Below are 23,319 nucleotides of genomic sequence, written 5' to 3'. Positions count from 1 at the left end.
GTCTTTTCACCTCCTGAAAACTGTTGTTGAGTAAAATAGTGTCCGTTTACTGACAGCCACCACAACTTTAAGAGGTGACTGTGAAATGAATGCAGGAATAACTAACAAGAAAGAGCTTCAAGGAACAAAATAATCCATAGAGGTACTTTTTGTAAATAAACTGATTTTTTGACTCAACTATTGCAAGAAAGGAATTAACTTATGGGAGTATAAATCCTACCCTGAATGTTTCAGAGCATTCAGTGGCTTGGAAATGATAGTGTTTTAGGGCAAATGGGACATTTCAAAGACTCAAAGGAAATGTCTCCCTTCTTTGGAAGATTTTTCTAACAAAATAAAAGTATAGGTGGAGATGGCATCTGACGCCAAGAGATCCATACCCTAACGAACAGGCTGTAAGTCATCTGTCCTCCCCTATGCTCATTTATACCCACTGTGGCCCTACCAGAGAACACAGGAAGCCTTTGCGTTTCAAACAGTGTGATGTGAACCATTTTGATTCTTTCCAATTAGGTGAGAGCACTACATTGGCTCTGAATTTCTAAAAAAGTTTTGGTTGACCAAAAGCTGCATTTCTTCACGGGTAGACCTTGTTTCTGAAGAAAGCAGAACCCCCCCAAAAATTACCAAAATTCCTTCGCTGTGTATTAAAACACTTGCTGTCCTCGTCTTGGTGTTTAGAAAGTAGCATATGTGTGATATTCTGATTTAAATTCTGGGGTTTTGTGTGATGACTTCAGGCTTGTGAGGTACTTTCTGAGTCCAGAAGCCTGGAACCCTTCAACTTTCATATGTTGATGTTCACTCTTATACCTACAAAGCAGAGCAAAAAAGGGACATGTGGTCCCGGCACCCTCTTATAACTATGTCCAGCATCATTAGTAAGTTCCAAAGCCAAAGTGGCTGATATGAGGCAATTTTTAGTAGATATTTTTTGGACAAAACCCTGTGTTTGTGCTCTATCTCTTTTGGTGCCTTTATAAGAACTCACAAAGATCCCTGGACTTTCCAGAGATCTGTGTCCAGGGTCCTCTTCTTTGGCTTTCAGTCTGCTACCAAAACTTGTAGTTTTATTTCTGTTACATTGACAGGAAAGAAATTTTAATACAGTGCCGTGTACTTACTTTATCTGCTCGTCTTTACAAATCACTCTGCAATCCAAGGGTTTGGTGTGAGACAGAGAGCGAGCGAGCAAGAAGTAGTATTTATAGTAAAACATGGATAGTCAATAGCATGTGGGAAAACAACTGAAACTGAAAATGGTCCCAAAGGTAATTTGCAAATCTGCTGAAATCCCGAACAAGCTTTGATTTAACCGAAGCTTGAAATGGCTTTTATTTACTGTCTATTGTGGAATAAATGACATCTCATAAACAGGCTTTATCCATTACCACAGAATGGAGATCACTGTGTTAGGGACATTTTATCCTCTTGATATAAAACAAGATATGCTATACTGTGTTATTACAAATAGAAAAATCAATGCTGAGACACACACCTCTGAAATTTCATTTTTGCGGAACCCCATTTTCAAAAATGCATTCTCTAATAAAAATGTCTCCATAACCGGGGGGATTTACAAAACACTGAGCAACAAAGAACAATAACAAACAATGAATAAAGTGGCTCCATCCTGAGTCTTTTTGCTGTACATTAGTCACACGCTTGCATACATTTCTGAGCGCTGAGCAGAGCTCCCACTAGGCAGGAAAGTGAAACAGCTGAATTACCTTCTCTTTTAAGCGCTTTGTGGAGAACATACGCTGCATGCCAAGTTGTGCTGGAGAGGAAAACTTTGCAGTAAAAAGAGCCTGATCCAGGGATGGAGAGATCAAAAGAAAGAATCCTGTTATTTTCTCTAAGGTCTGGATCAAAAAAACTAGCTAAAAACTAGTTAAAACTTGGCTGGTGCTTGTGTCGGCAATTACTTTTCATTCGCAGCAGGTCTGATATATTTGCCCTTTTTTCCTTGTTCATTACTTAATGCTGATTCATAGGATTCTGTTTCTCTGATAAATTTTCACCTGGAAATGCCTGGAAACAGATTTTCCTCCAGTCAGTCGGTTATGAATTGGTCAGACTGGCTTCTCCCTCTGTACGATACATAACCGGTCCCCAAAATCCGGCAGTGTAACTGGAATCTGGTTGGATGCCTGCAAAAGTAAAATTAGCTAAAATAGTGAATGGCAAATAACAAACAATGATTGCACTGATCTCTTTTTTTTTTTTTTTTTTTTTTCCTAATGCATGATTATTTGTCTCTGGAATTTATGATTCTTCTGAGATTTTGAGACTCATCAATCAAGTAAGTGGAACGGGGAGTGGGTCTGCCCCAACACCATAGTATATAAGCTATAAATAACTGTGGAGTGACTGCCCTGAACGCTCCTGAAAATACAGATAAATTGCATTTGAATTATTCAGTTGCCAGAAATCAAGATGGGAGAGTCACCTTTGGTGGGTCAGCAGTATCCTCGGGATGCGAACCTGCGCTAGGAAAGAGGGTCCGCAGCTCACACAGCAACAGAAATCCCAGGAAAACCCCCATTTCCCACAGCAAGGGAGAAATCACCGTCAAACTCCAGTTGCCAAGAGATACGTTCCTGTCCTCATAAACCAAGGAGCAACTACTTCCAAGAAGTGATTTCTGACATTTTGGGTTGTAGCCTGATCTGGGCATTGCTTTAAGACACGATTTAGTTCATAGAACCATAGAATTGCCTAGGTTGGAAGGGATCTTTAAGACCATTGAGTCCAACCATCAACCAAACACTGACAAAACCACCACCAAACCATGTCCCTCAGCAGCACGTCTACCCGGCTTTTAAATACCTCCAGGGATGGTGACTCCACCACTTCCCTGGGCAGCCTCTTCCAGTGTTTGAAAACCCTTTTGGTGTAGAAATCTTTCCTAATATCCAATCACGTAGGTTAGTTCCTTAGTTACTTCTAATAGTCTCTGTCTAAAATTTTCTCATGACAGTGAGTTCCCCAACCGAGAATGCACGATGGGTAGAAGGATCTTCCCGGATTCTGCGAAGGTGGATGTCAAAGACCAGATTTGTGGCCACTATGCAGGATGTATGACTCTTTCCTCCTCAGGCAGATAAGTGAATTTATTAGGATGACTTGCAAAGTACAGTGCTCCTTAATGTGAGCAATCATGATGAGGTCACATTTACATTGAAAATGATCTCATAGCCCCTAGGGTTTCGCACCCAGCACTGGGAAATAGTCCTTGCCTCTTGCTGTGCAAAGTGCAGACTAGGGAAGCTGCGTGAGCCGATGGAGCGGTGATTCTGCTCTGAAACAGCATCTCCACAGAAGTTTCAAGGGGAGGTGAAGAGCTCTTTAGGCTTTGTCTCTGAAGAGAAGTCAAAATTTGCTGGGGCCCAAGCGCCGGTTGCAATCCCCTAAGGTAGACACCACCTTTGAGAAATGCAGGTCTGCTGGCTGCATTCACTTAGACATTTGCTTGCTGCAGACACAAATAGGAGTGCATAGGGATGCTTTCAGGATGCAATTAGGAACATTTCTTTGGGCTAGAGAAGTCCCTTCTCTCTGTTTCTTTTTGCCCCGTGCTGTGTTCTGACCCTCTCGTGCCCAGAGTGTAAATGAGGACAAAGTCCTCTGGTACTTCAATCACATTGACATCAAAATGCCCAAGTCAGTGTCTTTTAAATGTAAAAAATGGAAGGAAAAAACGGAAATGCACGTGGACCAGGACCTCATAAAGCTGGTTTGACAGCCTGCTCTGTTGCCAACCTACAAATATTTAGCCACTTGCATAGTGATTCATAGAATCATAGAATGGTTCGGATTGGAAAGGACCTTAAAGATCATCTAGTTGCAAACCCCCTGCCCTGGGCAGGGCCACCTCCCACCAGACCAGGTTGCTCCAAGCCCCGTCCAACCTGGCCTTGACCACCTCCAGGGATGGGGCAGCCACAACTTCCCTGGGCAACCTGATTCAGTTGCATAAGCCCCTTTCACAGTCTTGGGCAGCCTGACAGAGGCTTCGTCTTTCCTATATATGTCTGCTTTTAGAGCTGCTTCCAGGGGAATAGTCTTGAAGCAAAGGGGGAAAAAAACCCTCTTGCCTCTGCAAAGGTTCATGGGCTGATGGAGGAAATGAAAAATGGCCACATTGGGCCTCAATTTTATCCTTGTTTTGCCGGCTCTCAATCTGACTCGCTTTATTCCAAAGGTATTTTGTTCCATTTGATGCTCATGAACAATACGCGGCGTGTTTTCACCCAGCGCTGCCTCCTCGCCGAGGCTCGCCGGACCACAGTGAGTGCAAATGAGATGCAGATCTGCAGATTGCATCTCTTGCTGGAGATCCGTCATGCATATGGATCAGGCTGCCTCCTCAGGTGGGGAAGAGCTCTGTGCACGGAGAGTATTTAAGGAGCGGGCTCCTAATGGAAAACTTTGAAAAACAGTCTACTTAGAAACAGTTCTGCTTGCGCCGCCAATATACTGGATATTGCTCTTCATTTCTTTGTTATCGCTAAGGACATTTGCATGAAAATAGGATCGCTGTTTTTTAAACATTCATCTGTTCCTGCCGCTTGTTGCTCGCTTGGAGACTTAACGCCTGCAGAGTCCCAAGCCATGGCTGTATGGGTCATTACACAAAAAAGGAGAAGGTCAGGGATGGGAAGGGGGAACCTGGAGGAACCTAATGGCTGGGTTTGAGGTTTGTTTCCTGACTCTTCAGGCAGGCTTATTTTGTGGTAACCTGTCAGAAGTAGACAAGGAAAGACTCTATCGAGCTTGAATCTTTGAACTTCTGTGGGTACCTACACGCAAGAATAATAACTGCATACAAAAGCCCCTCTTGGTCCAAAATCTTGTCTCCAATGGTGGCCAGCAATAACCCTACAGGAAAGGATACCAGTGATGAGTGTGTTCCTCAGGCGTCAGTACTGGGACCAGCGCTGTTTAACGTCTTTGTTGGCGACATGGACAGTGGCATTGAGTGCACCCTCAGCAAGTTTGCTGATGACACCAAGCTGTGTGGGGCAGTCAACACACTGGAGGGAAGGGATGTCATCCAGAGGGACCTTGACAGGCTGGACAGGTGGGCCTGTGCAAACCTCATGAAGTTCAACCAGGCCAAGGGCAAGGTCCTGCACCCGGGTCAGGGCAATCCCAGGCACAAATCCAGACTGGGCAGAGAATGGATGGAGAGCAGCCCTGAGGAGAAGGACTTGGGGGTGTTGGTGGACGAGAAGCTCAACATGAGCCGGCAATGTGCGCTGGCAGCCCAGAAAGCCAACTGCATCCTGGGACGCATCAAAAGAAGCGTGGCCAGCAGGGTGAGGGAGGTGATTCTGCCCCTCGTCTCTGCTCTTGTGAGACCCCACCTGGAGTACTGAGTCCAGGTCTGGAGTCCTCAGAACAAGAAGGACATGGACCTGTTGGAACAGGTCCAGCGGAGGCCACGGAGATGATCAGAGGGCTGGAGCACCTCTGTTGTGAGGACAGGCTGAGGGGGTTCGGGGGGTTCAGCCTAGAGAAGAGAAGGCTCCACGGAGACATTAGAGCCCCTTCTAGTACCTAAAGGGGCCCGACAGGAAGGATGGGGAGGGACTCTGGATCAGGGAGTGTAATGATAGGACATGGGGTAATGGCTTCAGACTGGAAGAGGGGAGATTTAGATGAGATCTGAGGAAGAAATTCTTTGCTGTGAGGGTGGTGAGTCCCTGGCCCAGGTTGCCCAGAGAAGCTGGGGCTGCCCCATCCCTGGAGGGGTTCAAGGCCAGGTTGGCCGGGGCTTGGAGCAACCTGTTCTGGTGGGAGGTGTCCCTGCCCAGGGCAGGGGGTTGGAACTAGGCAGTCTTTAATGTCCCTTCCAACCCAAACCATTCTGTGATTCTGTGATATAAGAAAAGGATAAGTGCATTGTGCAACTCAGCCTGCCTTCACTGCGTTCAACAGCTCATGGATCAGGACTGTCTGAATCAGAGCTGATGTCTGGTAGCAGCAACTTCATGCCGGGAGCCCGTAAGGGATTTTTTACTTTCACATTTTTCTGCAACACCTTTTTGCACTGTAAGAATCATTCTGGATCAAGGAGTTTCCCAGAGTTGTGTGGGATGTCGGGGCTCACAGTGCGGAGGTGGGCAGAGGACGTGGCCTCTTTCCTTCTTACCCAATTCTCTCCTCCAGGAAAGGTCTTTATTAAGGATGTGGGACTTATCAGATGCTGAAAGCAGAAAAAAAGGCACATAGACAATTCAAAAATCCAGTGTTAGAAGAGGATTCAGATCACCCTGGGTTTGGGAAAATGACAGATTTGGCTTTGGTCTAAACAGGGTGGGACCTAGCTCAAAATGAGTTGAAACAGCAAACTCAAGTCACCGCTTGTCCGGATTTGTGTTTGAACCTCAGTAAAGGCTTTGAGCAGAGCGTCTTCACTGATCATATAAGACGGCGTTCTCTCAAGACATACAAATTCCTTCTGTGGGTGAAAGGAGGGGTCACCCCTCCAGTAGCATTTCTGGGCTGGTGCTCCTCTTTCTCATCGGATCAGCATGTGAGGAAGAGTCAGCAGTAGCTGAGCGACCCCCGCAGTCAAGGAATAAATGCAGATTTCCTTGGCAATAAAGATGAGAGGAATAACAGCGTATAATTACAGGCTATAAGCTCTCACTGGGGTATAGAGAAACCTACTTATTTAAAGGTCATATTTAGCTTTTTACTGTGAAGAATCAAATTTTTGGCTTGTAAATTGGGGGCTGACATGAGATAACTTTGTACTTTCTTTATGACCCACCCTTAATCTCGGCGTCTACCCACGCTGCAGGAAAACTTTTGGCTGCCAAACAGTGAGTTATTCCTCAGAAATCTATCATTAGGCTTCAGAGTTAACACTCAGTTGAGATAACTGGTGGGAGGGGTGGGGAGGGGTGCAGTTTCCACACTGCCTTGTAGCTGTAGCTTCAGTTGAGGTTTAAAAAAACCCCTGTATATATCAGATGACTCCCTTTCAGGACCAGAGGGGTTAGGACGTGGGAGGGTCCTGCCTGTTGTGGGTCTGACCTGCATCATGAGCCAGGAGCGGCAACCGGAGCTCACAAAGGCACCTCCTCCCAATATTGGCAGCCGAAAGAGCATTGTTTCATTATAATGTAGAATATTATAAGAATAACATTGTGGTTATGGGTAAATCAAGGGCAAAGCAGCCCGTCTCTCCTGACAGTCCGCGGAGGAAGAGGATGAGTGAGAACGGACGCCTGTCCTGTTTTACAGCCAAAGCTGCGCTACCTACCCAGGGCACGATCTGATGGTGCATCTGAGTGGTTCATAAGCACTAATTAACCGATGAGACAGGCTTACGACATCTTTCAGAGAAGCATCTACGGACAGGCTTAGCATGCGCTGCAGTATTATCAGGAGGGGAAATGAAAAATAAATAAGGCCCATTTCGTCACCAATTGCCCCGGCCGGTCTCACCGTTCACGCCATTGTGGCAAGGGTCCTTCCCACCGGCTGGCTGCGTGGTGCACAACTCGCTTCTTTTAAGCTGTTTACCACAGAAAAATTGTTTAAGTAGGATTCAGATATCCCTCGGCAAAGGGAAAAGAAAAGGTGAAGGGGGAAAGAAAGAAAAAAAAAAAAAAAAAAAAAGCCTTTGCAAAATATAAAACAGAAGTTGCTGCAGGCAAAGATGCCTTTGAGCGGTCTCAAGCTAAGACTTTCCATTTCCATGTAAAAATGTCTGTCGAAAGGGCAAGCTACATTTACAATGAGCAAAGTTTTATAGCTTACACAGGCATGAGCACCTGCTAGGAAGATGGGGAAAAGATTCAATTTACCTTTGGGTTGCAACGCTCAGATTCCCATTTAAAAGTCTAAGGCCCCTGATTATTTATTGATGTCTTTCTCTTCATAGCTGTCTGCATCTCTACTGGCGTGCAAGAGGCAACGGTGTGGCCTAAAGGATTTTTTGAATTAAGTTCTTTCAAGTCATTTTGCCCCTTCAGGTGTTTAGCCAACAAGGCTGAAGTTTGACAGGCCTCCTTCTGCATTCGGGGGAGCTGGGGGTGTGTGTGTGTGTGATATATTTATATATTTATTGGCCAACAGTCAAATTAACTGCGCCCGAGCTAGGTTATGACAGGGTTACTGGATTGTCGCCTTCTTTTCATTGACAGGAGGGAGGGAAGGCGGCGTCAGTGGGAGCAACGTACTAAAGCACCCCGCGTTTTACGGTGAATATGCTTCAAGTCCCCATAAGGCAGCGACAGACAGAATTTAAGCGCAGAGTCTCTATCAATATCCCGCCCTCGCCTCCAGAAAGCGTAAAAGTGGCAGCTTGTACATTTTCTTTAACTTACAGGAGCCAAGGAGACTTTTACTGAAGACACCAAAAAAAGACATTACAAGGCACCTCCGGCAATGAAATGAGTATTTCCTTATTTCAGCAAGAAGAATAGAAACTCTGACTCTTCTTTCTTCACGATAACAAGAGTCATGGTAAAAGAAAAAAAAAAAAAAAAAAAAGGAAAAAAACAAACCGATATTGCAATTAATTTTGCTACTTCTAGCACCCTGGAAAAGCAAACCCGGCATCCTAGGTAAAAGCAGAGGAGCAAACACTAACCAAGTGGTGGCTTATTTAATTTGTTAAATTCTCTGGAAACAAAAGCAGTAAACAAGGGTAAGTTCATGCCGGTCAAAGAGCAAGCACATAAATTCCACTTTCCTGCGTCTACTGTCAGTTAACAAAGGTGATAGCAGCTACCCCAAACTACTAGAGACCAGGTTTGACTGGAAAATGATATATATTGGCTGGACCCAATTCGACAAGTTACCCCAGGGGGAGAATCGTTGAGGGACTACATGCGCCAAAATAGCACTTTTATTAGGCAAAAAGCTAGAGCCTAGAGCAGGTGATGGCATGGGTCTTCCACAGCCACAAAGTGTGTTCCTCCTCCCAGGGCAGATGGGTTGCATCACGTTGGTGGTGGCTGCCAGGAGCTGCTGAGGATGTGTACTCGGCTGGAGACGGGTCCTCATCCCCTTTTCTGGCATGCTGGGAATGCACCCGGGCCCTCCAGAGCTGAAGATCTTCAACGACCACATGGTGAGGACAGAGATCCTCAACCGCGTAGCTTCAGGATCAAGCACCGCAGTGGATCTGCGCAAGCCAAGGTTGAGGTCTGGTTTACACCATGTCCTCAGCCTTGAGCAGCTAGTGCAGGAAAGGATGGATCTCAAAATGAGGAATGGGCTGGAGCTGTCAACATTAATCACAGTGCTCAAAGGGCTTGTTTCTGGGGCTCACCTCACCTAAATTTCCCTACCCTGGGCTGACTGCCTTAGGCGTCCTTTTAGTCAGTGGAAAGAGGCCCTCAGGGCATGACTCTGACCTATCTTGAACATCTTCAGGGAGTGAATCACAGCTGTAAAGTGCTCGTCCTTCCCTTTGCTAAAGGTAATTTACGGTTACTGCTCAGGTGTCTCCTCCTCCTGAAGTTACAGCATGACTGTAGTGAACCCCTCCACTGGAGGACGTCTGAACAAGGCTGTGAGCCAGCCCCATGAAGGTCCACCTTCTCCCTTGCCAAGGCAAAAGCTCCTCTCCATGTCATCCTCTTTGGGGACAGCAAGCAGCCCGCGGAGGTTGTGATCAAACCATAATGAAGAAGTTCTTGGGTTTTCCATGGGCAGAGAGGTCTCTGGAGTTACATGAACTCAGTCGAGTTCCCTGGTTGATCTTGCTCAGCTTTGAGCATCCCTCAGCTGCAAGGGCCAGGGCTTTCTGACACGTGGACAAGGGGCTTGAGGTACCTGTTGACAGTGACTGAATATCGCTGCCAAAGCTGCCAAATGACATTCCAACGAGGGATATTTATGGGCCCCAATGCGAAATTAAGTAACTGTCCGATCCATTTATCAGCACGCTCACAATTACGAAATGAGTGAAGAAATAATAGTTATCACAGTAAAATTGATTATCACCATGCAAACCCTTTCGGTAAGTCGCAGTCCAGAAAAGGTGGCAGATTATTGTTGGAATCTGTTATTTGGTGGAAATGGGTGTTTCTGGAAGGGGATTTGGGTCTTCTCAAGGGCTCACGGGACCCTGCGGATGGTACAAATGCAGAATGAAAAGCTTACCCCGGGCTGGTGATCATAGAATCATAGAATGTGTTGGGTTGGAAGGGACCTTTAAAGGTCATCTAGTCCAACCCCCCTGCAGAAAGTGATCTTCTGGTCTGCTCTCCACCAGATCCGGACAAGGATTTCTCTGCCTGTCCAAGCCAAAGGAAACTGTGGAGCAGCTATCCCAGTACCCCCAGGGGACGTAGATGTGCGACACGACTGAGTACCGCGAACCTGTGTTTGCAAAAATGATTTTAAAAAGAGGGTTTTACACACGTGATGGATCCCAGGCCCCTCCAACGCCACCCGGCTGCTTTCTTCCCTAGACGGGAGGTGAATAGGTATATGCATTAATGTAATGACCTCTTTATTGACACACTTTCGTTTCACTTCTCTTTAACCACCACGAGAGTAAAACCCAGAAGAACTGTTCAGCGAAGAGTGACTACATTTAGAAAAGTAAAACAAATACCATTACACGGAGTGCACTAAAACCAGGTAATTAGTAAAATGATGTCATGGACCCTCTATTATTAATAGATGCATGCATGACTTATGCTGTTCTCTTACAGATCATTCCAAAAAGGTGTTTACAATCTGAATTGAATCTGAGTGTCTTTATTTTCCTTATGAGAGATACGTATTACTGTTATGTCTGTATCTAAATATACATTTCACTTGCAAATATTTATCAGAACTGAGACCATAAAGATCTTCTCTTTGTATAATCATAAAAACTACATTAGTGCATCTCAGTTGTTATATGAGAAGGACAATTGCTGGTATAATAAAAGTGGGCTTTGAAAAAACGGAGCCCCCATCTGATTTGAGGAATGCGTGTGTGTCAGGGGTTTATGGAAGGCATCCCTCAGTCTGTTCCCAAAGCACAGACTCACCGACCGACTACGTGAAATATTTTGTGGCTGGGGATATTTTTGGAGGGTATTTATCCTGGGCGACTTCTCACTGCTTTTTAAAAGCGAGCTGTGCCAAGCAGGCGAACGGAGAGAAATCTGTGCTGTTAGAGAGCGCGTGATTCAGCTGGATTTGGGCTGAATTGTTTTCTCTGAATGAAAGCGCCAGGTTTATTCACTAGATTACAAATCCTTAAACAGTTCCATTTTCCTGCCCTCGTGATCATTGCTATTGATTACCGTGTGTTCTTGAATCTATTTCGCGCAGCCCTTGTTTAATATTTAAGAGACATAAGGAGCAGCGTGTTGTAATATTTAAGAGGTTAACTTATTGCAGAGAGATAAAGAAAAGGCACAGCTCCAAATGAGGGTGGAACTCCGGCCCATTTTATTGATGTGCCACAATATACATTTAGGGATATAGGCTGTGCTGAAATATAGATCCTTTGTTTTACAACATGGTAAAATGCTGGTTGTATCTATCTGAGACGTTTCATCTTTAGCAGAGGCAGTGCCAAGGTGCTCAGCACCTGACCAGGGAGGCGACGGCGACCAGACCTGCCGTGTCACTCCGTGTGTCCCCCTGTGTAGGGACCCCTTGGATCACAGGTACCGTGTTGTTCGTGGTTGTGCGTCTCAGTCGGAGTCTGGGATGATAAACCAGCAGAAATCCGGCCCGATGGCAAACAGCGTGTCCCGTTTCACCGCTGGCTGCGCAACAGTTTGGCTTGCACCGTCCTAACGCGCGTATGCGGGTCAAGTCAGCATATCTGCCAACAGGTACTTCTGCTTCACGTGGCTACAAAGGCTTTTCATAAGTTGAAAGGAGGTACCAGCATCAAAGGGCTGGTGCTGGTGCTCAGAACAGCAGGATTTTGTGCATGTTGACTCAGGGTCCGTGACTGCGCTACTCTGCAAAGCCACTCGAAACGCTGGGGCACGGCATGGGCCAAGCCGATTTGATGCATCACCTGCTGTCCACGTGCCTGCCAGCTCTGTTTGTGCATACAAATATTTAGTACAGACAAGGCAAATGATAATTAAAGGCTTTCATCACTTGCTAAACGCAGTGTCCCTCTGTGGGCTGCTCCTGCCCTCCTTCACTGCACTGGGGGGCTGCTGGTACATTTATTCATGTTACTCCTTGGGAGTTTGGGGAAAGCGATGACCGTCATCCGACAGAGAAGCAACCAAGTAGCTTGAGGACAGATTTTAAACGGTATTTAAGAGACTTGCTTAGTTTGCCATTGAATTCAGAGGTAATTAGGCACCTCAGATCTAAGAAATCTGGTCCTTGGTGGCTTGAGTGAGGTCCGGATAAATGGCGGAAACCGAACTTATATTTCCCAGGGCCAAAGCAGGTCCTTCAACCATGGGACAGGCTGTCCTGTTCCCCTGCTGTGATGTGTTGGAGTAAACCACAGATTTTTGTGAGATTTATAAGGATGGTTTAGCCCCTTTTTGGGACTGGAGCATGTTAAGCATCAACAGAAGTGAGCAGGTATCCTGCTCCAGTGCTTGGTACTGGGCACCGACTTTCACGGCTGGTCAGTAAACACTCTTCACCTCATGTTTGTCCCAGCAAAACAGTGGTCATAAGCCTCACAAGCTGATGTGGAGCCGTGTCAGCTAATTAGTATGTGATAGAGGTAATTAATGTGGAGCTACGGTTAGGTTCATGACAGGAGATTGTGGTGCTTATGTTAAAGGCCCTAAATGATCAGAAATCGAAATAAAAAAGGCTGATCCATCTTCTTATCACTGTAATAAACCAAATATCCTTACAAGTGAGCGCAACTTGTCTTCTTCCAGGGGAGAAAAGAAGGACCTGTGGGTTGGTGTAAGGTTGTACATCATGGGATGCAACAAATTCCGGGAAAAGTGGCAGAGAGGAATAAATCCATGCAGAGATTTTCACTGCGGGATCTGATCTGCAGGGTGAAGTTTGCCACCTGAGTTCCGTTGCCAGCCAGGGGTGACCGGTCCCAACCGCAGGCGTTGGGTGAGGCAGCCATAGCTGATGAAGGTGGCGGCCCTGGAGACACCTCACCACATCCCAGGCCAGCACCCGCCCTCGCATGCAACGCCCAGAGACCCTGCACAAATTCGGTGACAGGACCAAGCGGCCAGCTGGAAATCACACCAACTTTTCTTTGCAAACCCTCCGACCCCCTCCTCCCCTTCCCCGGGGCAAATCACTGCAATCTGCCGGGCGCGCGGGACGGTAGGTGCAGTTAGACTCCGTGTCATCCAGGGATAGCCGGTGTCCCGCCGGAGCAGAAGAGATTTGCAGTTAGATAGATCCAAAGCCTAGTGAGTTATTACCACCCCTTACGGCTGCAAGATCGTTTATGAGGTTAAAAAAGTCCGTCTCGTAAAGTGCGCGGATGGTTCTTTAGCGCCGCACCTTCCTTCCACGGGCAACGCGTGCCAAGACCCTTGTAACAATTGAGATGATGTTCTGGTATATCTTGGGCATGTATGGGAGAACGTAAATGCTCTCCTTCGCTGGGCCCGACCCGCACACCCCAGGGCGGTGGAGATGTGCGGCCGTTTCTCCTGCAATCAAGCCCCCCATGTGCATTGTGTCGCTCCTAAGCAAGGCTCGGGGTAGGTTTGGCGCCTTGTGTTATTTCCTCCCTCTCCCACCGACGAAGAAACACCAGAGCGCTCTAACGAAATTGTTTGTCCTTATTAAGTTGAAAATGGAAATACACCTTTCCCCCATCAGAGACAGAACGGGAATGGCACAAGGCTGCGGCGTTTTATTATCTCGGTCTCAACTTAAAATACTAAGAGGCGCTTCTTTAAGAAAGTTTAAGAGAAGTTCTATAAACCATGTCTATATATAATCCCTTTTGTAAGCATCTAGGAAACTGCAGGACGGAAAGGTTGCCTGCCAGACCTCAGAAAGCAAATACTAATTCAGCAGTCTAGTCACTCTGTCAAACATTTAGTGTATCAGGGTTGATTGTTCCCTGGTAGGTATAGCTCTGGTATATCCGCCAGGCCTTTTGTCATGTTAACTGCAACCGATCAATGGATTGAGGTCAGGACTTCTGATGTAGGTGCAAGCTTAGAGGGAAAAAAGTCTCAAAGATTCATTTTTTCTCGTCTGGTAGCACTCCGGTCACTTATTTTTTCTCAGTTAGCCTCTGCTGCTCTAAAGTGGATATTGATCAGTGCTTTAATGCAAACCTGTCAAATTAATTTTGCAGAGCTGGGATATGACTGGCCTAAAATTGCTTCTGCATCTGTTCTCTGCAGCAAGCCTATGAATTTTAATCATGACCAGAATGGGCTGTTGGCTTTTTTTGTTAGAAACTTGAATAGGAAAGGTTTAAACTGTAAATGCCATGAAATGATGCTGTTTTGTTCTTTTCAGAAACTCATGTGGCTGAGGTCAAAGAAATTATTATGTCTGTGCATTCTTGTCGGATGCTTGGGGAGCTGGGCCGGGTTTTCTTCTTTTGCAAAGCAAAGCAAAGGTATGTAGTGAGCTTGTTAAACATTCCCAGGCCAATGAGGGAACAGCAGGCTTCGTGTCTCCTGCAACGCCACATGCATTACTATTAACATACAATTTCCTCTCCAGCCCCCCCCCATGATCTGATTATTCCTGATAACTTTATCGCAGAGGGAGGAGAGGGAGGCAAATTGTGGGGGACAGCATTTATTTCTTGAGTACAAATCAAAAAGGAATAAATTCGGAGCATCCCACCCACGGATCCGGGGTTAGCGGGGCTGTCACTGAGGAGCCGCGTCCTTACGGACCGGGGGAAATACAGATGGTTACAGGGGTTTGTCTTCATCGTGCAAAACAGGCTATTCTTCTGCTCTTCACCAATTGCGACTGCGTGTACAGGTCTCTCTTGTGAGGTCAACACCGTACGAAGTAAATAATGATTTTTAAGCTTTGCTCCACACAGCCAAGAAGACTTATTCGTACAAAAAAAAAAACCAAAAACAACCTTGTCAAGTCTGATCTGCTCTGGAAAATCTGCACCCATCTTTCAAAATCCAAACAGTGGCAATGACCGTAACACTCTGATTTTGTGCCGGCTCCTTTATCAGATGATTTGAAAGAGTATTAATTATTAAGCGCCGCTTGATCTCTAGGAGGTAGTGAAGAACTTGAAGCTCCGATTTTAGAGGGTGGAAAACCAACACCTGAGGCAGGAGCTGGAGCAAATCCACATGGTGCCGGAGCAGCCCGGGAGGTCCAAGGGCAGGTCCTGGATCTCAGTTGAAGGAACAGCATCAAACGGCTGACGTCTGAGACCTTACACCTCTCCAGCTATTTCAGAAGACAATTTGTAACTACTGCCAGAAATGTCAGCCAACAAAAAGAGCTATGTTTTTCCCTGGTGAAATAACTGGAAAAACTTGTATTAGCTACAACAGTGCAGAACTAGAGCAGAAGGGCTGATCTGGGAAAATCCTGGCTTGGTCTCCTGCCCCATCCAGCTGCTCCCTGGCATCCAGCAGTGCCTGAAACCATACCTTGAAGGGTTTGCTGGTGGACAAGTCCCCCATTGATGAGGTTTTGAGGAATGATGGTTGCACAAAGGCTATCAGCTTTTGGGTTCAATTCTGCTGTTGTTCCTCATCCCTTTGCAGTTAATTTAAGGAAATCACTGTGGTTTTACCGGCAGCCTTGCAACACCGCAGAGCTGCAGCCAGGTCCCGGGCTCAAAAAGGGTTATCTGAAGAGCAAGGGTGATGGTGGGAAAAGGGAAGGACCTTTGGTATCCTTGTCTGAAAGTATTTATGAGCAGTCTGCAGCAATGAATCCCAGTATACGAGCGCCTTGGGAAACCAGGCCAACCCTGACACAGCCCACTGCTGCCAAAGCCACAGCGGTTTTGGTGTCTGAGTAGACTTTTCCTCATATTGGCTTGTGTGTCTCTGCGTTCCCCTGGACATACCTGAAGTCCAGAGGTGGAGGTTTTGATTAACTGAGTCACAAACAGCTTTTTCCTCTAAAGACCTTCATCATCTCCTACCTCCACGGTATGGACAAGAAACCAAGACCTTTGCTACTACTTGATGTGCTTCAAATTGAAGATCGGGTTAGATGAATGGGGTGCGCAGGCTGCACCCCACCCTCAGCACGTCCCATGAGGTCATCAGGGAGGACCCTGTTGGTGTTATTAGAGAAACTAATAACATCACTGATTTTGTAGAGGAGGATATTGCATTTTGGAATGGATCAAATTAGCGTTAGATGGTGTCTTTAGTAACACTGGTTCCACAAGCAGAAATACAAGTGGTTCACGCGCACTGATTTTTAAAACGCATTTCTAAAGGTAAATGACAGTGTACAAGAAAGCAAAACGCAAAGGCAGAGTGTCACAGCAAAGACAGCACTAGCAATCCTCTGAGTAGAGCAGCGCTAATGGAGTCTCAGGCAGGAAAACCAACAAGCCTGGGCTGAGTCCATGACCTGGGCTGGCTGTAATGCAGAGCTCAGGTCATGGAAGAGCACCTCAGAGTTTGGTTAGCCTGGAGAACACTTGCTTTCCGTGTCCACACTACTTTAACAAACATTAATTTCATTAAAAAACTGAAGGTATTTATTCTTTTGATTTGCTGCTGTTATTCCAGAATGACTCTTCTGCACCAAGTGTTCGGGTTGGGGCTGTCTCAAGGCTTTCAGTGAGCAGGTTACAAGCACTGGGCAACCCAATACCTACAATATTTATGGATACGGAAGATATGAGTCTTAATTTATCACCTTTTGCAAACTCTGAGATGCTCAGAATAGAGGCACTGGAAGAGCTTATATTTAGGATCACGCTGATAAGTATCCAGAGCTAAAAAAAAATCTCTCGAGCTGTGCATGTGATAGTACCAGTGCGGCTTTCTAAATACTTGTCTCACGTGAAACATCTAAATGTTTCATTAGCTTTGACTTAAAGTCTAGTTTGAACACAGGCCTCCAGAGGTGAGCCCTCGCTAAGTCACACAGATAAAAAAGGTGGACGGGAGATGCTAAGGGTCTCCCCCAACTCAATGGAGGGCCCATCTCACTGGGGAGTCTGCGGGGAAAACTTAACTGCTTTGATTGGTACGAACAGCTTTTTTGTACATCAAAGAGGAAGATTAAAGGCTGTGAGGATGTTCTGGCTCCTCCGATGTTAGTGGCAAATTTTTCAGGAGCTTCCCAGGAGGTAAGATGTCAGCCCCGGACTTCAACTTGTTACGGCTAAATAGAGACCATGACTCACTGTCCAGCATACACGTATCTTCCCTGACCGGTTGAAAAAATTTAAACAAATAATGGGCTGAGGGTTGTTGGCTAGCACAAATATCAGAGAAACTTCTGTTCAGGTCAAACCCAAAGAAATTTTTTCCATTATTTTGATTAAATGGAAGAAAAGAAATGTTATAGGTCAAGTCGAGACTGAATATTTTGGTCAATACAAAATGAGGTGTTTATTTCAGAAGTTATTTAATCTTTATGAAATCTTCAGGGTTTTGTTAAGAAAGAGATTAAAAATGTGATTTTGAAAGGAAAAAGGAAATAGTTTTTTCAAATAAGTTGCTTGGGCTTTTTTTTTTCTTTGTCTATACGTGTAGTGCAGTTTTTCCTGACATCATGAATAATTTTGGTCCCTTCAGTAAAATTATTTTTTGTCAAATATGTCTACCCCAGCTATAGATTTGACTTATTTCCAAGCAGCAAAGGTTCATTTTTTTTGTCCCAGAAGATGAAACTTCCTTTCTCTGGCAGCTTCAGCAAGGGGAAGGCTTTAAAAAGGCAGTTGGTTCCTGGAGTGATAAAGGTGAGAATTGCTTAATTTTTTTTTTATCGGATCTCAAAGGAATGTATTGGAATTTCCAGTAACAAAGAGATCGACAGACTACATTTCTTTTAGGAAATGGATCTGCAATTCTCTAAAAATACACATTTGTTTTAAGTCCTCTGTCCTTGGCATGTATCTTCAGCTACCACATTTGCAGACTTCTGGTGGCTTCTACTGCTTAGTTACACACTGACCCTTGGAAACTCAAAGTTGCTTGAGTCAAACACCAAGCATGCAGAGCCTGAGCACAGTGACTTTATCAACACTGTTGTCTGAAGCCACAGAAGCAAAGGGGTCTTCCCCCAGAGCAACAGATAAAATTGTAGAATCATCTAGGTTGGAAGGGACTTTTCAGATCGTTGAGTCCAACCATCAACCTGACACTGCCAAAACCACCACTAACCCATGTCCCTCAGCAGCACGTCTACCCGGCTTTTAAATACCTCCAGGGATGGTGACTCCACCACTGCCCTGGGCAGCCTCTTCCAATGCTTGATAACCCTTTTTGTGAAGAAATTTTCCCTAATATCCATCTGGCATCCAGTCAGATGCAAGAAGTGATTTACTGGGGTAGACGGACTTTGCCAGGCAAAGGTGAAGCACGCATGTCCACCTGCAGGTGCTGGCCTACCCCGTCAGAGAGTGGGGTTGTGTTGGAGAAAGACGTAGAGTGGAGAGAAGATGCCAGTGTGAGCCTCCAAAACCCATCTTAAGCTACCACAGTGGTGGTGAGCACCAAGAATACCCTTATTTTTCTGCATAAAAGTCATTACCTTTTGCTGTAGGACAGAAAAGACGTTAGAGGAGCAGATGCTACTTCCCAGTCAGAAGTGACTTTCCAGTAGCCAGAGGAGGCTTTAAGAGAAACTGCAAATAATTTCTTCAGGAAGAGCCCTGTTCTATTCCATAGCCAAAAAGAAACGTGGGCGATACTCCCTGCAAGCAAGCACAAAGTTAGCCATTGCCCTTCAAACCCCAGTGATTTCCTCTAGTCGCAACACTCTGAAATGCAGCAGAGCTAAGGCACGGCTCACCCCGCTCCCTCGGTGGCACGCTACACACACAGTGGCACTGATGGATTCGGCCTCTTAGGAGCCAGATCCACATATTAGCTGGCATCGGAGTGGCATTGGAGGGTGTCAGCAGCCCCAGCTACCAGCTGGAAGGGTATAATTGTATTGTAAACGCCGTGTGCGCGGGTGATGGATAAGCACATCTCTGCAGTCTGACTGCTGGGATGGACGGGGCAAGCCATCCTCTAATTCGCCACCAAGAGGGTCTCTTGCACTAAACAGCCTCTCTTAAATCAAAGCATTCAATCCCGCTGAAGGTGGGAGCTGGGAGGGGAGAGCTGGAAAAAACAAAGTAAGACGATAAAAAAATCAATAGTGCTTCCCTATAAAATAGATTGAGATTTGCGGAATTCACTTCCACTTGACGTCAGAGGTGCCAATTCGGCAAATTCCTTTAAGGCCAAATTGAACACTTATCTTGCAGTCTGGTTTGCTGGACTGTAGCGTGGTCCACACATGGGGGCTTTGGTCATTATTGTATGTAAAGCACTTTGAAGTGTCACACTGTGAGTGTCACAAACAGCAACTACAGCTTTCACCTTGTGTCACGGTGGTGAGCACACCGTGCTGTGTCCTCCCTTGCACAGATGGCTGCTGGTAACACTACGAGGCAGCGAAACACAACTGTGCTCCTGCTGACCTTGCTTTGTTTCTCTCCACACCCAAAGGCCACCATCGGCCGATGTCCTCTACGCCATCCCCTTGGAAGAAGTTGGGTGGTGACCACGCTCAATCTCGTGTCCAGGAGGAGCTCCCTGAGGGCCAGTCTTCTGTGCTCTTGGAAGGGGTCCGTAAGCCCTGACCTGCTGGCTGTCTACCAAAGAGCGTTGCAAAACTGGAGCCTTATCCATTGGGGGTTTTCTACCATTAGCCCTCAACAATGCCCTTGTCTTCTGGGGAAGAGGTACGGGTCCCCATGTCTACTTGTGTAGACATGCTCAGGGTCTCTGCATTTCACGTCTTCTAAAGCAAAGCCATTCATGGGCTAAGGCTGTGTGTGGTCAGAGCTGTGGACGTGAGCTTCCATCGCCTGCAGAGGGCACAGTGTATGTGAAAGGTTACCGAATGGCTACGGTCCCGTTCAACATGGGGAAGTCATTTGCAATATATAATTTTGTTATCAATAATTAAAAAAAAAATAAATATATATATTATGCTGCTTCCACCCTGCCATTTAAGCCAAAATTTTAATTAATAAATATTTAAACCTAGGGCTCTAGAAATCCATCTATAAGAAAAATGAACTGATTAACCCTTTCCCTTCAATTTAAAAATTCCATCCTCCTCCAATGCTCCCTCTAGTGCACAAGTCATACTGCTTATTAGGCCGCATATGTTTTGCACACAGATTTGTGGCCTTTTTCCAGATCTCCTCCAGTAGCACAGCAGAGGTGTATGTCCCCAGTGAACCACTAATCCTCACTTCTGTTTCCGCAGCATTTGTAGTAGAGATTATTCTGCTAGTTCATTAAATATGCTGAGGTTTCCAGTCCCAGTTTTGCTCTCTTTATATGTGGAAAAAAAAAATGGTATTAATTGCTAGGTTGTAAGGAAATAGAAAATTTCCTTGTTCTTTGAATGTATCTGTCAGTTGCCACAAGAAGAGAAGTTCCAGGATTAGCACTTGCACCAGCTGAACACTGAGAAGACCATCATTATACCACAGGTCTTGCACCATCCACGATGGCATAGGTGTCATGGCTTTTATGGACAGCTCTTGGGTGTCATTTTACTGGAGAGAAGGGACGACACTGCCACCCTCAAGTTGACCCTGCCCATGGCTCTACCACTCCTCAGGGATGGAGCAGAAAGACCACGCAATGGCACTGTGTAGGCTCTTGGGGTGGGGGCAGGCAGTCAAAGAGGGCAGAAGGGTGTGCTGCCACTGAGCGAAGGCTACGTGCAGAGCCAGACAGCACAAGTCAAAGCTCGAAGACACTGTGTGGATACTGGTAGCAGCCTGTGGTTATTGTGGTTTGGTATCAGGTGCACTCATAGTCACGGTATTAATGGAGTGCTGGTCTATGACCCATCATTATACAGCTAATGACCCTGCTGCAGAATGGGGTTTGTTCTTTGTGACCTGGGGAAAGTGAAGGAAAGGAGTGAGGAATTCCTAATATTTTATTTTTCTTGTAGGAGAATAGAGAGTTTTTTTAAAGTTTCTCCTCGTGGCCCTGCTGGGACGATGCTGAAGACTTTGCAGTGTCCACAGAAGAAGGCAGAAGAATTTGCAGTCTTCCCAGCTGCACTTTCCCAGAAGATTTTCAAGTGTTGAGCAAGAAACCCAAGAAACCGGGTGTCGAAATGAGACTCAACGATTAAAAATGATAAGGAGTTTGTTTCCACCTCATGCATGTACTTTGCTGTCTAAGGGGAGAGGCTCTGGGGGTTTTCACCTCTCAGGTGTACACTAATAAAGGAAAAAAGGCTTAGGCACTGGCCTCAAATTGTCGACACTGCTGAACTGCAGAAGAGGTCCCAATAAGTAGAAAACCTCTCCCTAGCCAAGGACTGCTGCCCCACCAGGTACAGTGCACAGAGGAGCACAAACGGTAGTCGGAGAAGGGTCTGCAGACCCCAGGTCTCCAGCACTATGCTGGAGTTGAGTCCTATCTGGGACTTGATGGGTACCATGTGGGGTTGAGATTTTTTAAGGTCTGGGGGGGTTAAGATTGATGTTTCTGCTACCCAGCGAGTATCTCCTAGAAATCCTCCTTCTTCATCTCTAGGGCTTTAAACTACAGGGATGAAGGAGTCAGCAGGAAAGCAAGAGACAGCTTAAATCCGCTTGTTGGTATCCTGAAACCACATAAAAAAGTCTCCCCTAGTCTTGAAAGCAAACCACCTTCTTCAGGATAATCACCGCAGAGATGCTAGGTATTTAACCACCCGCAAACGGATACGGCTTTGGGACTGGAAAGGGAAGGCATGGGGGCAAATGACCACCTTCGTAGCAGGTAAAATCTCTGCCATGTCTACAAGAGAGTTAACTTTGGCTCATGTGGCTTAGTCATTTCGTTGTTGAGAGTGAATCTCAATTTGACCTCCTGAAATTGAATATTCACTTTAGCCTAGATTTGCAAAGCTATTTGTTAATGCGCACATACAGGGCTGTTTTCTCCAGGGTTTTAAAGAAAAAACTCATTTCAATGTAAAATTCACAGGATCAAATTGAAATTTATTTTGAGAAGAGTTAACATTACTGATTTTCAGGCTCAGACAATCACTTCCATGTCAGATTGTAATTACACCTTTTTGTGCATCAGCTGCATGCATGGTATGGAAAAAAATGTAAGATAATGCTGTTTCTTTCAGCTACAGAAAGGACCTTTGTACTGTCCTTCCTTGGAAATCCCCCACAATGAAAGGAAAAGAAGTGATTTATTTCCATCAGTCTGCCAGTATAAGATAACGCATTAATTGCGTAAAGATATTTGTCTTACCCAAAGTTTGGTTTGATTTTCACTCGCAATTGTCTGCGAGGTGTCTGCATAGCGTTTTCTTCTCCCTGCAGCAGTTTTCACTGCCATAAAAATCTGGCTTCTGTTAAATCGCAGCATTACAATATTGCAGTGCTGACCTTAACGGTTTACAACATTCAGCTAAGGAGCTCAAGTCTCTAAAATAAGGGTAAAACACACACAGTAAAAATCTGCCTCAGGAGAATCAAAGCGTCAGAAGAAGACTGACAACCGTGATGGGATTTCAACCCTTTTTTGTACCTCCATAAGGTCGTACCCAGCCACGCGGGTGTGCAGCGGGTTGGAGGATTGCAAGAGCCCGGCGTAGGATTGGGGCGAGCAGGGATTTGGCTCCAGAGAAGGTCCCGTCAGTGACCGATGGCAGCTGGCTATGGAAGCACGACCTGATTCCTCACTGGTGGAGCATCTCTACTCTTGAGCGCAGAGCGGAGCGCAAAGCGCTACCGAATCAGGAAGGGCGATGTCTTCTGCTCGCTTCGCCCCGGCGTACAAGGCTACGTAAGTTGCAGGAAAATGGAGAACTAAATATCATAGCTTTAATGTTATTTAATATTTTATTAGGTTAAATGGACACACATTTTGTGCTTTGTAAAATACTCAGCAGAGACTAGCTATTCTTGTACGGCCTTTAAAGGACAAGACAGTGGGGCTCGTATCAAGATTTGCCAGCTGCAAGATATTCCCAGTAATCAAGAGGTTGGAGTTTTGTTTTTTTTTTTTTTGTCAAGGAACACCAGCTCTAGTGGAAGAAGACAGTTTGTCGGTGAACCGTATTGTTACTTTGGTGTTACAGACCCCAAAAATGATGCTCACCTCGCTGCTCCCCCCAAATCCAGCAGGAGACTCTGCACTGTCCAGCTACGTGGAGGAACTTGTGAAGCCACCAGCTGTCTCCTGTCTGGAGAGAGATATCAGGACC

The sequence above is a fragment of the Chroicocephalus ridibundus genome, chromosome Z, assembly GCF_963924245.1.
Source record: "Chroicocephalus ridibundus chromosome Z, bChrRid1.1, whole genome shotgun sequence".
In the NCBI taxonomy this organism is placed as follows: Eukaryota; Metazoa; Chordata; class Aves; order Charadriiformes; family Laridae; genus Chroicocephalus; species Chroicocephalus ridibundus.
Note: the sequence above shows the minus strand (reverse complement) of the source record.